The sequence below is a fragment of the Anomaloglossus baeobatrachus genome, chromosome 1 (genome assembly GCF_048569485.1).
Source record: "Anomaloglossus baeobatrachus isolate aAnoBae1 chromosome 1, aAnoBae1.hap1, whole genome shotgun sequence".
NCBI lineage: Eukaryota > Metazoa > Chordata > Amphibia > Anura > Aromobatidae > Anomaloglossus > Anomaloglossus baeobatrachus.
The window spans coordinates 207,618,878-207,637,488 of NC_134353.1; the positions used below are offsets into that span (position 1 = coordinate 207,618,878).

Genomic DNA, 18,611 nt, shown 5'->3' on the forward strand with positions numbered 1-18,611 from the left:
CGCTAGATGTTACTGCAACAGGACAGTTCTAAGTGGTGACAGTGGTGCCATGCCGCAGACTTCTTAGAACAGCTTAGCGGACTGTATCAAACATGATAGAATTAGATACACGGACTGTCACACGATAACATTTGATATGATTGGATATACAGAATGTATCACAATTGATAGTCTGCTGAGCCATGTATCTATTCCCATCATTTGCGATACACTCTATGTATCTAATCTTATCATGTGTGATACAGTTCACAGTCACATATCTAATCCTTTCATGTGTGATACAGTGTGCTCCGTGATACTGTCCACATCTCGGTATCACTTTCCAGTCACCAACAAAACGGCGCTGCATTGTGATCCAAAAATTCCATCTTTTTGCAAATACCCAGCAGGGGAGGAGACCAGTAATGTCAGAGGTATGGGAGAAGATCCTACCCACATTTATTGCAGCCATCATGAGAGCTAGCATTATGCTAGGTTTTCATGGTGAATTTGAGCAGCTGCTCCCAATAGTGTTTTAAAATTAAAAAGATTAAAATTCTTTTTTATGTTACAACATTATAAAATATATATTATTGCAAAAAAAAACAATAATACTTTACATTTTTTTCAATTGTTGAAACATTTTTTTTTTATGACACATTCTGTTTAAACCTTAGAGTACCCAAAATACCCCACTTTCCAAATGATGACAGCTTTATACCCCTTTGGCATTCCTTGAGGCAACTTCATCAGGTTGCCACCTGGAATTATATTCCAACAGTCTTGAAGGCGCTCCGAAACGTTCTGAACACTTGTTGCAGTCTGTCTAATCACAAACCATCTCAATCAAGTTGAGGTTGGGTGATTGATTGTGGTGAACAAATCATTTGATGCAGCACTCCATCCCCTTCCTTTGTCTCCTATCCCTTACATAATCTATAAGTGTGTTTGGGTCATTGTCCTGTGGCAACACAAACGAAAGGGATGATAAAAGGTGTGATAAAATGTTGTTGCAGAATGTTGTGGTAGCAAAATTAGGACACATGTGGGGGGTTTCCACTGTTTAGGCACATAAGAATGCAATACAGTGCCCGCTATCTATTCCAGCCAATTTTGGGTTTAAAAACTTGAATGCAGCTCCTTTCCTTACAAGCCCTGCCATATGCCCAAACAGTAGATTTCCACCACATATGGGCTATCAGTGTTCTTAGGAGAAATTGTACAAAAATATGGTCCTGTTGCCCTTGTGAAAATCCAAAGTTTGGGGCTAAAATAGCACATTTGTGGGAAATAGTAAAATTTTCATTTTCATTACATAAAGGGTTAATAAACTTCTTGAATGTAGTTTTGAGCAGTGTGAGGGATGCAGTTTTTAAAATGGTGTCACTTTTTGGTATTTTCTGTCACCTAGGCCTCTCAAAGTGACTTCAAATGTGATGTGGTCCCTAAAAAAATGATTTTGTAAATTTTTTGGTGAAAATGAAAAATTGCTGATGATAATCCTTTAAACCTTCTAACGTCTTAAAAAAATGATGTTTAAAAAAAATTGTGCTGATGTAAAGTAGAGAGGTGGGAAATGTTATTTATTAATAAACATATAGCTGGGATGATTTAGGAAAGAATGCACTCGCACGGGGTTGGACCCGATGGCCCTTGAGGTCCCTCTAACTCCACCATTCTATGATTCTATTTTGCTATTTTGTGTGCCGGTGTGTGTGCAGTGATGATGGGGGCAGTAGTGCCGGTGTGTGTGCAGTGATGATGGGGGCGGTAGTGCCTGGTGTGTGCAGTGATGATGGGGGCGGTAGTGCCGGCATGTGCGGTTATGATGGGGGCGGTAGTGCCTGCGTGTGTGCGGTGATGATGGGGGCAGTAGTGCCGGTGTGCAGTGATGATGGGGGCGGTAGTGCCTGCGTGTGTGCAGTGATGATGGGGGCGGTAGTGCCGGTGTGTGTGCAGTAATGATGGGGGTGGTAATGCCCATGTGTGCAGTGATGAGTGCGATAGTGCCGGGGTGTATGCAGTGATGATGGGGGCGGTAGTGCCTGCGTGTGTGCGGTGATGAAGGGGCGGTAGTGCCTGCGTGTGTGCGGTGATGTAGGGGGCGGTAGTGCCTGTGTTTGCAGTGATGATGGGGGCTCTCTCTCTTGGCTAAAGCAAACTAACGCAACGTGTTATTTCACTGGAATTCGTGGCTTTTATTATCACACTATTTACAACGCATCCGTCACATGCGTCACACAACGCACTGTGACGGATGCCGCACAACGCAAGTGTGAAATTAACTTTAATCGCAATAGTAAATCTTCCCCATTGCTTCCAGACACAGAGTATCTCATGAAAAGTTGATTGAATACTGTAGGTAGATTTTTATTTGGCAGTCCAGATCACAGAAGTTAAATTTAGTTATAATATCACTTTGTTGCGTTCTAGAAAACCAGATGATTACTAAAGCAGTCATATAATCCATGTAGATATATTGCTTCAAATGTCAACACTATCACTATGCAAAATCAGCCTTTTAGCTAGTGCCCTCTATATTCCAGGAAGATCAGGCTTCATTTTATGAGACTGATTGCTGCCTAAGTATAAAATGGTATAGAACTTTCCATTATTGTCTGGCACAACATATTCATTTTTCAGGGTTGCAGACAACGCATTTCCCTCATAAGCAGCCAATGATCCACTGCCAAGGACAAAAATTCTCAGTAACTTATGCAAGAAAATTGCAAGCAATATAATAAACTGCTGGGATGGTTAACTTCTATGTAAGTAATTACATAGAGCGGCAATGAAAATGTAGATATCAGTTTGAAGTATAGCTTATTTAATATTAATCTGAAACTATAAAGACTCTTTGCTGATTTGCAGTTTGCTGTACCTAATGTTATAGGTGCATTTAATCATAATAAAGGTCAATATTCATATTTTCCTAATTAATAATTACGAATTGTAAGAGTAAAAGTAGTTCTTTCACTTACAGTCTATAGTCAGTTGCACAGTTCAGCATAAAAGGGAAATAAAACTAATTTTTCCTATTTAATTTAGCAAAGGAATAATCTTACTTTGATAATTGATATGAGATGCATACAGGTTCAAACTGTTATACCAACCTACTGTATTTTTCATGAAAGGGTTACTACAATCTTGAAAAGTTATCACCTATTATTTCTGAGTCTCTATAATATCTATCAGAATGAAGCAGTTGCCACACTGCGCACCACTGCTCTATCCATTATCTATGGGGTCTACCGAAGAAAGCCAAGAGCTTTACTTGCCTATTCATAAACAATGAATAGAGCAGTTCTGCACATTGTGACCACTGTTCTTTCCAATGGGGTATGCCACAGCGCTATGCTTTGGATCGGTAGAGACCCCAACTATTGGACCACCAGTGATCTCCCAATACACACACACTGTAATTTAAAGAAAATCTGTCAGCAGGGTTTTGCTGCCTCATGTGAAAGCAGCATAATGTAGGGAAAGACATCCTGAATTCAACGATGTATCACTTAGTTTACTGGGTGCAGTCAATCTGACATAATCGAAGATTTTATTTTTTTGCATGTAGCAGAGCTTAAGAAGCTGCCCCGTCCACACTAGGCTTTCAGTTTACATTTCTATAGACAGAAGCTGCTAAACACAGAAAGGAGCAGAGTCAGACTCATGAGCTCCTCAGTCCCAGTAATATAAAGCTACAGAAGCTAAACTAACATTGCAGGTAAACAAAAACACACTTTGAGATAAGAGACAACTGTCTGTAAACTGAATCTTAACCCTTACAGCATGCTGGCTTCAGATTACAGTGCAAAAACCTGCTGACAGAGTCCCTTTAAGTGAGTGGATGAGGAGAAGCTGCCGGGGATCCATCTTTATGACTAGTCTTCCATGTGACTTGATCTACAACAACTTTTAAAGAATGTTTTTCTCTGGAAAGCTGCAATGTTTCAGAATCAAACAGATTTGTTAAAAATCATTCAGCCAATGTCTGATACATTCTGCCCGTGGATCAGCTGTCAGGTTCCCTTTAATAATGGGAATAACCTTTTAACATAGAATTAAGAATTGGTTTTAGAATTGACCTGGTGTTGAAAATTCCCAGTGAGTTGTATGTCAGTCTCTGATAAGATATAGTCAACACATAGTGCAACAAGCATGCTGATACTCAAAAGAGACTTGGAGCTTGCCAGCTACACTGAAATCCTTCATGACATGACCTATGACATACCGGCACATCTTAGGTTGTGTCTGTACCTTTAATGTGGGCTCGTACAATGAGCATTCATGTTTACCTGCACATGTCAGCTGATCTGATCAGCTGACATGTGCAGCTAACAGGCATGGGTGGATAGGAAATCCACCAGCGCCTGGTAAAGGGAGGAGCACAAATTGACTGTTCAAACTAATGCGGGCGTCACACGAGACGATCCATCATGCGATATGTCGTCGGGGTCACGGTTTTCGTGACACACATCCGTCATCGTTTGCGACGTCGTTTCGTGTGACACCTACGAGCGTCTCAGAACGATCGCAAATCAGTTACAAATCGTGTATCATTTACACGTCGTTTATTTTTAAAAAATCGTTTAATCTTCTCTGCGCCGGTTGTTCATCGTACCCGGGGTAGCACACATCGCTCCGTGTGACACCCCGGGAACGATGAACACAGCTTACCTGCGTCCCACGGCTCCCGCCGGCTATGCGGAAGAAAGGAGGTGGGCGGGATGTTTACGTCCCGCTCATCTCCGCCCCTCCACTTCTATTGGCCAGCGGCTGTGTGACGTCGCTGTGACGCCGAACGTCCCTCCCCCTTCAGGAAGTGGATGTTTGCTGCCCACAGCGACGGCGCTCTGCAGGTAAGTGCGTGCGACGGCGGTTTAACGACTTTGTGCGCCACGGGCAACTAATTGCCCGTGACGCACAAACGACGGGGGCGGATACGATCGCTCGTGCGATCGCACGATAGATTGTATCGTGTGACGCCCACATAAGCAAAGTTCAGTGCACAGTTCAAACAGATGAGTGCCCTTTCTCACTTAGTTATCAATCTCTCTAAGGCTAGTCACACTGGCGTATGACTCACATGAGCGCAATGCGAAAAAATCTTGCATTGCACTCGGCTCCATTTAAGAAAATGCTGCAGTTCAGATCTGCAAGTTTTTCCTCAGCCTTAATCGGACTGAGGAAAAAATCACAGCATGCTGCAATTGTCTGCAAATCTCTCATCACTCACACCCAGATGACGCCTGAATGCAGTGCAATATACGCACAAGCTGGCAATGTAGGAAATGGGGAGATTACTCTCTCCCCCTCTTCTGCAGCTGTGATCCGATCGCAGGATCGGATCACATTTGCTTGACACTCGGCTGACGCTTGCAGCGGAGTGGGAGCCAAGAGTCTTTAGCATATAGCATCCAATGCTCTCACATCGCATGCCATACGCTAATGAGACTCTAGCCTAAGCCAGTCTCTGGTTCCTATATAATCAGGGACATTGTGATTACACAAAGTGCCTGTAATTGGTTTGAGAAGTTATTTGCTGCTGACAGTTACACAAGACACAGTGTTTAAAGTCTACCTATAACCAGTTCATCGTTGCTCCTTTTACTTAAAGTGTAACCATGAATTAAAGTTTCTAAATCAATATTACACATGAAAATAAGCAACTTTGTAATATATCTTAGACAAATTTGCTTCTTTCTCTGCCAGAATTGATGTCATTAATAAAATTCATAATTCTGAGGTAAAATCTGTAATTACTGAAGACTTTGCCATTACTGAGATAGGAGATGAGAGCTGTTACAGAGGAGATTCTATGTAAACAGAAGAGGGAGGAGGGGGCAGAGCTCTGCCTCTAGCTGCTCCCTCTACCTCTAGCTCCTCCTTTCACCTGTAGCTCCTCCCTTTGCCTCTAGCTGCTCCCTCTGCCTCTAGCTCCTCCTTCCACCTCTAGCTCCTCCTTCCACTTCTAGCTCCTCCCTCTGCCTCTAGCTCCTCCTTCCACCTCTAGCTCCTCCTTCCACCTCTAGCTCCTCCCTCTGCCTCTAGCTCTTCCCTTCTCCCATCGTCATAGAATCTCGTCACTAACAGCTGCCATCTCCTATCTCGCCTAAATATTGCAAAAGTGAGTTACAGCACTGGAGTCAGGGTCTCTGTCACTACTTTATGCTTAGATAATTCAAGAAGAAGAATCCACCATACTTTCGAAAAGTAATTATGTTGCAAGTGTTTAGTTTTGTGCTTACAATTACAATCTGATACAGTTTCTGCCAAAGCGCTTCAAGCACATCTTCCAATCCTATTATTTTGTCATATTGGATCCAACGATTTTATGACTAAAGCGGGCTTTACACGCTGCAACATCGCTAGCCGATGCTAGCGATGGCGAGCGTGATAGCACCCGCCCCTATCGTTATGCCGATATTTGGTGATCGCTGCCGCAGCGAACATTATCGCTACGGCAGCATCACACGCACTTACCTGGTCGGCGACGTCGCTGTGACTGCCGAACAATCCCTCCCTCAAGGGAGTTCGGCATCACAGCGACGTCACCGCGACGTCACTAAGCGGCCACCCAATCAAAGCGGAGGGGCGGAGATGAGCGGGACGAACATCCCGCCCAACTCCTTCCTTCCTCATTGCTAGCGTGTGGCAAATAAGGAGAGGTTCCTCGTTCCTGCAGCGTCACACGTAGCGATGTGTGCTGACACAGGGACGAGGATTAACTTCGCCCACACGACAGCAACGATATTTGAGAATGGACCCCCATATCAACGTGGAGCGATTTTGGACGTTTTTGCAAAGATCCAAAATCGCTCCTAGGAGTCACACACAACGAGATCGCTACAGTGGCCGGATGTGCGTCACAAAATCCGTGACCCCAACGAGATCGCTGTAGCGATCTTGTAGCGTGTAAAGCCCGCTTAAGACCTGGAACAGGTCGAAACGTCTTCTGTCTCTTCTTCATCCTCAATTTCATCATTGATTTTCGTGTGTTTACACAAATAAAACACTTGTAACACTTGTGGTGGCGTCACAACTCAACAGAGGATACCGCGTTTCTGCAGCGCTGCATGCCACGCTACCTAACGACCCCAGTAACGCACACTGATGAAGGTCTTGCATGACTAAAACATATTTTTGTGCTGTTCCTACTAATTCACCACATTAAAGCTACTTTATTCTATTGACCGTCAGTGACAAGTTTCTACTTTTACTTATAATAAATATGTGACCTGCTTAAAAGCTATGAAACAAGCACATTTGACATTGAAGTGTTTTGATTTTTTACATATAGTTATGGTTACCTTAAGTTACAAAAGTTGCAATCATTTTTGATCTGCAATCTCTATTTCTTCTTTTATGTATAGACCCCTTAGTATACAGTCTACTTCCAGCTTCTTATATAAGAGGTTTCCTTCTGAGTAACATATACAGGATATGACTTCTGTGGATCCTGGATACTTTTGTCTTTGTTAGGTCTCATAAACAAGCACAGCTTCTGTCCTGGACTCTTCTCATCTTATCTCCCCTGTGCTCACATACACTGATGATCAGAATTGGTTAACACAGGGTCAGCCGTGACACGTTCCTTCCACTCTGACATTCACAGCATGTGTGATTCCCACCCATGTGGCATGTCTGGGCTTTCCTTCTCAACTCTGATACACTACCACCTGTGTGATCTGCTCTCCCTGAAAACTTGGATGCTCTTCCCAGATCTAAACTTTGATCTACAAAGTAGAACCTCTGCCCCTTCCTACAGCTACCTCTACTACTGGCGGGATGGGAGGAGGGAGAGCCGAAAGCCATCACAGCCAGATCATTGACTGAAGCAGCAGGGCAATCCGCTAAATAAAGGAGACTCCACAGCAACAACATTTTAGAAAACTTTTTATGAAGTCTATTTAGAAGTTGCATTACTTTGCATTTGGACAGCAAATAAACAATAAAAGACACTAGCGTAATAGTGTCAATATGTATACTTTGTGTGTAGCCCTCAATGCATAAAAAATACAAAATCAAAACAACTTTGCAAAAAGTCTTGTTTAAAAATATATTCGACATCCTGCGCCTATGCCGTAATGTGTCTCAACTGTTAAAGACTACAAACAAACCCCTATGTGTAATCGTATCCACCACCTCTCCTAGGTCTGTAAGCTAGCAAGACGAGGTAGCAGATTATAGGGAATAACATATGACTTCACTTCATACAGTTTTTTGTCATCTATAACCAAAGAGGCAGAATTTTAGAAGCTCATGGGCTTCAATTGAAAATCTGTAACAGGACTCCTACCTACCGTGTGCAACTTATTTTACCACTAGGGTCTGGATGCAATTGCTACTTTTGCACCACGGGTAGGTGCATCAATTTTTGTATTCACACAACGGTAAGATAGTTTTAATCAAGAATATTTGCAAAGGTGAGAATGTTTTTTTTATTTTTTTACTTGTCGCTGTTCTATTTTAGTAATGTGCAGGAAACTCTAAGGCGGGCTTTGCACGTTGCGACATCGCAAGCCGATGCTGCGATGTCGCACGCGATAGTCCCCGCCCCCGTCGCAGGTACAATATCTTGTAATCGCTGGCGTAGCGAAAATTATCGCTACGCCAGCTTCACATGCACTCACCTGCCCTGCGACCGTCGCTCTGGCCGGCGACCCGCTTCCTTCCTAAGGGGGCGGGTCGTGCGGCGTCATAGCGACGTCACACGGCAGGCGGCCAATAGCGTCGGAGAGGCGGAGATGAGTAGGATGTAAACATCCCGCCCAACTCCTTCCTTCTCATTGCAGCCGGATGGCAGGTAGGAGATGTTCCTCGCTCCTGCGGCTTTACACACAGCGATGTGTGCTGCCGCAGGAACGAGGAACTACATCGTACCTGTCTCTGCACCGGCATTATGGAAATGTCGGAGAATACACCGATGATACGATAACGACGCTTTTGCGCTCGTTAATCGTATCATCTAGGATTTACACACTACGATGTCAAAAGTGACGCCGGATGTGCGTCACTTTCGATTTGACCCCACCGACATCGCACATGCGATGTTGCATCGTGCAAAGCCGCCCTAAGGGCGGCGTTACATAGTACGATATATAATGCGATGTGTCGTCGGGGTCACGGAATTCGTGATGCACATCCGGCATCATTAGAGATGTCGTACCGTGTGACACCTCCGAACAACTGTTAACGAGCAAAAATACTTATCTCATCATTGCTTGTTGACCCGTTGTTCATTTTCATAATGACGATCCTCCTTCTGCGTGGCGGTTATTCGTCGTTCCCGAGGCAGCACACATCGCTACGTGTGACACCCCGGGAACGACGAACAACAACTTACCTGCATCCCGCCGGCAATTAGGAAGGAAGAAGGTGGGCGGGATGTTACGTCCCGCTCATCTCCGCCCCTCCGCTTCTATTGGGCGGCCGCTGTGTGACGTCGCTGTGACGCCGAACGTCCCTCCCCCTTCAGGAAGAGGATGTTCACCGCCCAAAGCGACATCGTTAGGGAGGTAAGTACGTGTGACGGGGTTTAACGACTTTGTGCGACACGGGCAATAAATTGCCCGTGATGCACAAACGACGGGGGCGGGTGCGATCGCATGATATATCGGCTCATGTAACACCGCCCTAACATTTCAACTTCTTGACTAACAGAATAGTGTGGAATAGGAAATACTAAAGCATGTAAACATTAGCATGTGAAATCAAAAAGCTGGGCAAAAAAAAAACTAAGAAGAATTCCAAAAAGAATCGATATAATGATACACTATTATGTAAATGAACTTGTCTCCATCTAAACTAATGCCTATTTCATGTAAATTGAATGACACTGTTAAAGTTATACTGAGGCCGTGACTCGCAGCGTGGAATCGTTGTAACGGTGATAGTGAAGACCCCTGCCGAGATTCTTGCTCATGTCAGTTCTCCCCTTCTTGTCATGTCATTTTTTTGAAATATTTTGATGACCCACTACATAGATCTTTTCTGTCCATTATGGAAATCAACAAGAAAGTTAAATTGGTTTTTGAGCTCACAGCTTCTGGTCTTTGATAAAATCCACAAATATGTGCAATTTGCATGCCTTTTACTAAAGTACAACATACTAGTCTTCTCACTGGGAGTCTTTTCTTGTCAAAGAGCCTGTAACATACTTTGCTGTCACAGCCTTGAGAGAATGAGCATTGTATATGCATTTAATTCTTGTCGTTTTCAACTGTTTCACATATATACACAAAAGCATATTGTCAAGACATCAAAGATGAAGTTGCCAAGCATTATCTCTCCGCAACAGACAAGGGCGGCTCTAAACATACAGTATAACTCATATTCTGGCCCATAAAATCTCCTCCATTACTGGAAAAGGTATATGTAAGGAAACATAATATATAATAAATAGTATATAGTAAAAATATTGGAAATAGGTTTGAGTGGTACTAATGGCACTTTGTCAGTTAGGCATTAGCACTGTGCAGAAGAAAAAAAAGTGTCCTCTGAGGTTTATGTGCACTGCAGTTACTTAGTTACATTGAGATGTGAGGATCCTTTGGGTCAGATTACTACAGATCACTAAGTAATTAGTTCTAAGGTAAATGCAAAGGAAGCAAACCCACCTGCCATAAGTGTCTAAAGGCCACCATACAGAATAGATCACTGTCATTGGAATGATGGTTTGGGCTATTATTCACCTGCCTCTGCAACAGAATGTCACAATGACTATGGGATAGCGGGGAACCGGGCTCCTAGGCTGTCCCTCAAGCTAGGGAGCCCTATGCTATCCTTAACCTCAGAGATACTCCTGATGGTGAAGAAGCCCGAGTCTCCTTCCTGGCCCTGGACTTGACCAGTCCTGATCTGATTTCCCTCCACGTGCCCCCATGGAAGGATGGGACAGGATGAAACCCACAGATAAAGACAGACAGGGGAAAACTAAAACTGTGTCACACAACACACACAAAGGGTAAAGACATTAAGAAGTTCAGGAAGAAAAACAAGAGCAGGAAGGAAGCTACAAATCATCAGGGGTGAACTCCACAACCGCACTAAGCAATGAGCACAACTTTAACCAGTAAGTCTTGAATACCACACCTCACAGATCAACATAGAATAAACCATAGCTGGCATGGGTGGAAGGTTTCAACCACCATAAATAGAAGGGGAGCAAATGTCATAGGCCTCCCCATAACATGTGACCAAGGATCAAGCAGACCAGCAGAAATTAACTCTTGCTAGCCTGCCTATGAATCAACACACAGTAGGTCGTATGCCTGCGTTGATCCCAGACACCAGAGAAACCATGGGGCGGAGTGTCAGAATCTACAATCTGAACAGCGCCCAAAGACACCATGACATTCGGCAAAGTTCGTGCAAAACTCCGTCTGATACAGACATGAGCGCTTGGCTCCTGACATCTGCTGAGGAAGAGTTGGGAGGGAGGTCTTGTCAGCTGATATCAACAGGTTTGGCCAATGTTAGTGTTGCGGGTGGCGGCCGCTGCTGCTTGTCTCGGGGGCCTGCTCGGATCCGGGTTCTCTGCTGCGGCTCATGTGGTGTCCGAACCCGGGCTCGCACGGCCGCTCGTCCTCACAACCGTCAGAAAGGGGGTTTTTACAGGGGATTTTGTCTGTGACGCCACCCGTGGGTTGCGGTGAGAGAGATGGTGACACCGCCACTGTCTGGTGATGGGACGCCCGGGACTGATGGAGCGGGGCAGCAAGATGGGATCCCCTCTATGAGTAGGGGAGGTGTAGTCCCGGGGCCCTGTGTCAATACACGGGAGTGATGGCTGCTGGAGGTGGCGCGCCGGGATGGACCGGGGGACAATGGTGTACTGCCAGTTCCGTAATTTCACACAAGTCCAGTAGTAAACCAAGTTGCCAGTGGCCGGCTACCTTAGGAGGGTGCATTAGGGTCCCGCACCCAGGTTAATGAACAGGTATCCCTTCCTCCTGCACTTTGTGTTTGTCTTTCCTTCTGGACGACTTTGCATGGAACGGAGAAGTCCACTCCCGGTTCTGTGTATGTTGGGAGCTGTGGCCCGTGAAAGCTGACCCTTGGGATTTCAGTGGGCTCTGACGGACACCCTATCCCACGCGTTGGGCTTCCGTTTCGCTCTATCTGGGCAGCTAATGGGACAAAGTCTGGAACCTTGTCCCTGGCTGGTTAATTGGAGAGGGGCTTGCAACCTTCCTCGCCCTAGGGTCTAGGCACCCCGACTGTGCACGGCCTCTGGACCAGATTCCCGCTGTCGGCACCGGTGGGCTACAACCCTGCCCTGGTCCACTTTAGGTCTCCCGTGACCGGATCTCCGTCGCCTGTGGCCCTGTTCACTGTCTGCCACCTAACCGGGTAGTCCAAGGGTTACTTCCCCTGACTACACTGCACACTTCGCTTCTTTCACTTCAACTGTCAAAACTCATCTACTGTGCCCCTGACAACTCGGGACCCCTAGGTGGGTGTTCTCATCCGCCTGATCCCGCCCACTGGTGTGTCCTTATTATCATGAGGGGGTGACTAGGGTTTTAATGGCTGTGTGTTGTGCCTAAGTGTGGGTTTTTGGTGGTGACAAGGAGGAGTTACACTTTTGTGACTGGTTTTGCCAGGGCGTCACATTAGTCTACTGTGTATAAGGGCATTTACTGTGCCAAGGACAAATAAGTTAGAAAGAGCTCTGCGCCAAACCAGAACTCAAATCCTACATGCTCCGGGAGAGGCAGGTCTCTCTGAGGGGAGCTCAGGGAGAGAGAGCTTTATCTCTCTCCGAGGGGCATGCTCAGGGAGAGAGAGAGTGCTCTCTGTGATGGGGGCATGCTCAAGGAGAGGCAGCTCTCTCAGAGGAGGGCTCAGGGAGAGACAGCTCTCTCAGAGGAGGGCTCAGTGAGAGACAGCTCTCTCAGAGGAGGGCTCACGGAGAGGCAGCTCTCAGAGGAGGGCTCAGGGAGAAGCAGCTCTCTTAGAGGAGGGCTCACGGAGAGGCAGCTCTCAGAGGAGGGCTCAGGGAGAAGCAGCTCTCTCAGAGGAGGGCTCAGGGAGAGGCAGCTCAGTTCAGCTCTTTCTGAGGAAAGCTCAGGGAGAGGCAGCTCTCTCAGACGATGGCTCAGGGAGAGGCAGCTCTCAGAGGAGGGCTCAGGGAGAAGCAGCTCTTTCAGAGGAGGGCTCAGGGAGAGGCAGATCTCTCAGAGGAGGGCTCAGGGAGAGGCAGCTCTCTTAAAAGAGGGCTCAGGGAGAGGCAGCTCTCTTAGAGGAGGGCTCAGGGAGAGGCAGCTCTCTCTGAGCGGGGCATGCCCAGGAAAAGAGAGCTCTCTTTCTGAGGGACGCATGCTCAGAAAGAGTGAGCTTTCTCTGAGGGGGGGCTCAGGTTTAGGGAACTCTCTTTTTGAGGTAAGGTGCTCAGGAAAAGGGAGCTCTCTCTGAGGCACAGCTCAGGGAGATTGAGCTCTTCTCTGAGGGGGCCATACTCAGGATAAAGAGTTTTCTCTATCTAAGGGGGGTGTGCTGTGCTTAGGGAGAAAGACCTCTCTCTCTGAGGGGTGTGTGCGCAGGAAAAGTTATCTCTCTCAAGTGGTGTTTGGAGAGAGGGAGTTCTCACTCTGAGAGGGCATGCTTGGGGGGGGAGTCTCTCTGAGGGGGGCTCAGAGAGAGGGAGCTCCTTGAAAGGTGTTTGCTCAGGGAGAGGGAGCTGTCAGAGAGAGGCATGCTCAGGGAGAGGAAGCTCTCTCTCTGAAGGGGGGCATGCTTATAGAGAGGGAGCTCTCTGAGGGGCATATTCAGTGAGAGGAGCTGTCTCACTTAGAGGGGTGTGCTCAAGTAGAGGGAGCTCTATCTTTCTGAAGGTGACATGTTCAGGGAGAGGGAGGTCTCTTTGAGTGGGCAAGCTCAGAGAAAGGGAGCTCTCTCTCTGAGTAAGGCATGCACAAGGAGAACTCTTTTTCTTTCTCTCTGATGGGGGCATTCACAGGTAGAGGAAGCTCTCTCCCTGAGGGAAGATGTATATCGTGGCTGGGGATATTTGAATGATGTCTCAAGGAGAGCAAGTCTCTGATGTAGTTGCATGTGGCAACTGAGACACAGTCTGTCTGAGTGGAGTCTGCTGCTGACCAAAAGGGAAAAGTCTGTTTAAGGCCTAAAACACACTTCCGCATAAAAAACATACGTGTCTCACGTTCCGTTTTTCGGGTCCGTGTTACGTTTTTTATGGGCGTCTCTCCGGTACGTATGACATCCGTGTGATGGCGTATGCTCGCCGTGTGTACGTGTGTAATGTCCGTGTTGGCATTAAATACGTACATGTGTTGTCCGTGTGACTTCCGTTTTTTAAGATCCGCTTTCATATCCAAATTACGTTGTTAATGCTTCATCATGCGATTCTGGTGGATTTAATTGGTCAATTACCGTCTCTCATCTGTTTATTAGGTTAAACATCATTTAAATTCATTGTTTCTGGGCTCTTCCACTCTTTATACAGACTCCAAAATGTCTCTATCAAATGAAGCAACAATGTATTTGCTATGGTTGATATCTAGGAGATTTGGTGTTAGGCGACATATGCTTGATTATGAACCACCTGTTGAAATAAGGATGTGGATCCACCCCCTTGTCAAACTAAGGAAAACGCATGGACATTTTAACATTCTTTATGGTGAAATGCGCAAATTATCGCCAAAATTTCAAGCATACTGCCATATAACCATAACGTCCTTTGACAACATCCTTGGCCTTGTGCATCACCAATTGAAACATCAGGACTTTTGACAATTTGACAATTGACCTGATAGAAGATTGGAAACAAGTGTTGCTGATGTTTTGATTAAAAACACACACGGACGGTACGTGCTGCACACGGACATGCTACGTGTGCCGTCCGTGCAGGCAAGGACCCATTGACTTTAGCGGGTCCGTTCCTGTGTGTTGACGGCCAAAAACGAACATGTCGACCGTGTGGAAAAAAGCACACACGTACTAACCACACGGACACACGTTCCATGTGGTTTTACGTGTGTGTGCCTTCTACCATAGGGTAACATTGGTCAACGTGTCTCCATGCCGCCGGTACGTGCAAAAACGTACCAAACACGTAGCGGGGGCACGGATGTGTGTCGCAGGCCTAATGTTGGACAGTCGGTCCCGAGTCTCAGCAGTCTTAGAGCTGGGAGGAAACCAGCAAATGTGAAGCATGCTGCTCTGCCTTTCTCCAGCAGGGATGCTGACTCACTCCATGGCCAGACTGCGTGGTGCCTTTTTCACCACGGTTCTTCACGTGTGTCTCTCCTGCCTCCTGCTCCCAGGGCTTGTGCATGCCGCACAAATCCCCCAGGAGCGCACTTAGGGCACTTAAATGGCCAGTGCACCTATTCCCGGAAGTGCCTCTCAATGGCTGAGAGGCACTAAGTACTTAAAGTATCCTCCCACTAGAGGGGTGCCTGAGCAACATGTTCAGTTAGTCAGTTAATGTCCGTCTAGCTAGTTAGTTGTCAGATCCCGCTTGTGCACTGTCCGTTAACTTCACTTGTGCCCACTAACTTGTACCTTCTCTTTATACCTGCCATACCCTCCGTACCCACCTGAACCAGCATCCTGTCTGCCTCAGCTGTCCCAGCTGTACCTGTCAGCTCTGATAGAGACTCTGCTTGTCCGTACTTGAGCTCATTCCCGCCCTGGGGGTCAGCTGCAACAGTCCCGGACACTGCCCTGTAAGTGATTCAGAGAGCAAAGAGAGGGGAGAAGATACCCCGTATAAGATATTAAAGGATACACTTCAAATCTTGGTCAGGTGAAAAAATCATGAACAATCTTTATTAAGTACAAAGAGATCCAGATAAAATGACACCAAAGCAGTGATCCAGGGATTTACAAACAATTACATATATAACCAGGTAAGAGAAAAAACCCAGAGCACACAAAGAGGCAGTCAGGTCAGAGGAGTCACCATGAGAGGAAACTGCATATTTGAATCACACATGTGGAGAAAAGCTCCCAGTGAGAAACACATGTGGGCATATAATACACTGCATAGTTTACTTACTCATGGTGAAGCCTCAACAGACCGAATGCCACCGCACACCGACGCGTTTCGTATCTTCCTCAGGGCAGTGCGACATGTGTGACGGGAGGGAGCCATTTATATGTGTCTTAATGAAGAAAGACATGCCTGGCGTCCATTAAGGTCGCGTGCAGAGGCGGGGTTTCGTCCAGAGCGTGCGTCATCGGGCAATTCCCGGAAATGACGCGGGTAACAACAGTGTCGTCACACTGAACCTGTAAGTGAGTCCTGGCATCTACCTGGTATGTGCTTAGTCATGCACCTCCCTTGTCAGGGAAAGCCCAGGCTCCCTCAGTGGGTTCACTCCCGCTTGCGGCCTCATCTCTGGCATGCGTTACACCTGACACTGGTGATCCTAAAGTGAGAACTAGAAATATAGGGTGAGCCTATATATGCCTGTATGTGGCCTGTTTATTTTTGTTCCCTGATGACACAGAAAGTCTGTGTATGTTTGCCATTTTTGCTAGCGGTTTAAGCAGATTAAGTAAACTACCCTGCTTAACCAAGGAGCCATGTGCTTGTGTGAATGATAGTGTGGTGCCCCTGAGGCTTCAGTCGCCACAGGGTACTGCACCTCACCAGAGGTGCAGTATTCATCCCGGATACGGAGAAGGTCACTGCTAGTAACTACCACAATCCACAACACACAATTCAGTTGCCCTCCCACTGTGACTGGGTTAGGGTAGGGTCAAGGGGATGGTCACCACAAAGTATGGGTGTCAACAGGGAGTGTTATGATTCAGGGACCGAGGAGGATCAAAATATGCAGAATCTCAAATAGTAACAGAGTGGAAGGAACCTTAATGGATTGCAGACCTAATCCTGACACACAACTAGAAGTAGCCGTGGGACGAGCCTACGATGACCTAGTCATCTCGACACAGCCGGAGAACTAAATATTCTCACAGATAGAAATATGAGAAAACTAATCTGCCTCGGAGCAGTCCCCAAAGATAAATAGATAGCCCCCCACATGTAAAGGCTACGGTGATATAGAAAAACACAATACAAAGCCAGAAAAGACAGATTCAGCAAAGGTGAGGCCCAAACTATCTTTATAGAAAAGGATAGGAAGAAGCACTATCTGCAACCGTAAAAAACCCTAATATATATCAGCACTTCTGATATGGAAAAATCCTGAGGTCACACAACCTCTCCCCCACTGAATCAGGAATCAAATGTTACTGGGATCCAAAAACACTAATACAGATCAGGGACTGAATTAATACCAAGCATGACAAACGCAATACCTTGCAGAATCATGGAGCTAAGTATACAGACACTCCCAGCAGGGAATGATCCCATTCCACCAAGAACTCCACACAGACAAAATAGGAATCAAGATCATTCAACAGAAATTGCCGCAGCTACCCACCCCTGGGCCTCAGCCGTGTTACGGCAGACGGTAATCCTCCACATACACTGGGCAGGTGGTGCTTATCCCCCAAGCAGAAAAAGTTCCTGGATAGAGTCCAACAATAGAGATAGGGCAGCACTCACCAGCGTTCAGTAAAAAAGACTTTATTTATTCATGGTGCAGGTAAAAAAGCAGGAGCAGAGTTGACAGCAGGGCCCCCTCACGGACGACATCCGTTTCGCGTGTACTCACACTTCCTCGGGTCCCGACCCGATTGGTTGGACCCGAGGAAGCGTGAGTACATACGAAACGGCTGTCGTCCGTGAGGGGGCCCTGCTGTCAACTCTGCTCATGCTTTTTTACCTGCACCATGAATAAATATAGTCTTTTTTACTGGACGCTGGTGAGTGCTGCCCTATCTCTATTGTTGGCCAAAATAGGAATCAAGCATTAGTATTAAAGCAGAAAAAAACCAATAAAGTGGAAAACAAACAGCAGAGGTACAAAGACCACTTATCTGAGAGGAGTTCTGGATGTGAGCAGGGCTGGTTACAGAATGTCCTTAACACACAGAAGACCATTGAGCACCGTCAAGAAACAAGAGAAAACTGCTCAGTAATATAATCCCAATCTGACCCTGATTGCCAGTTCTCTGCAGGTGTGAGACTTTCATTCCACAAATCAACTGCACCGCCAGCACTGACCACAAGAGGGAGCCCCAAACTGGAAAACATATTCACAACAGGGGAGTAAGGCGACATGCACACACAGACATTCAGTGAGTAACAGTTGGTCAGCAACAGAGAACAAGTTAAACGTGGGGAGAACAGGGTCGCTGAGGGGAGAGCGGCGCCATAGCTCACTCAGGACCGAGCGCACAGAACAGGGTGCACAGCCCTAGGCTGGTGGGCACTGCACGTCCCGCCAGCAGAGGATTTCAAGTTTTCTTGCCTACACAAAGTGCCTAGGGCACAGCAGAATATAGAGCCAGGAGTCATGATAAAAGAGCGGCACCAGTAACGGACTCACGCTGTCTGCCATACGGGACAGGAACGGAGCCCATCCAAGGACTCGGGTCCCAGCATAGCTTCAAGCCGCAGGAAGTCACACAACACAGCGCAAGTAAGAAGGCCTCACAGAAAGAAATACCGGTTCTGACCTCCGAACTATCCTAGATCGGCTGGAGCCCATGACAGTGGAGTCTGGCAGTCCAAAGGCAGTGAAATCGCAGTG

General features: G+C 46.5%; 1 protein-coding gene across 1 annotated transcript in view; it reads right to left on the minus strand.

Annotated features, from left to right (window-relative positions):
• The window catches only part of FHIP1A (FHF complex subunit HOOK interacting protein 1A), a 358,441-nt gene that overhangs the window by 129,163 nt on the left and 210,667 nt on the right, over nucleotides 1-18,611 (minus strand). The window lies entirely within an intron of this gene.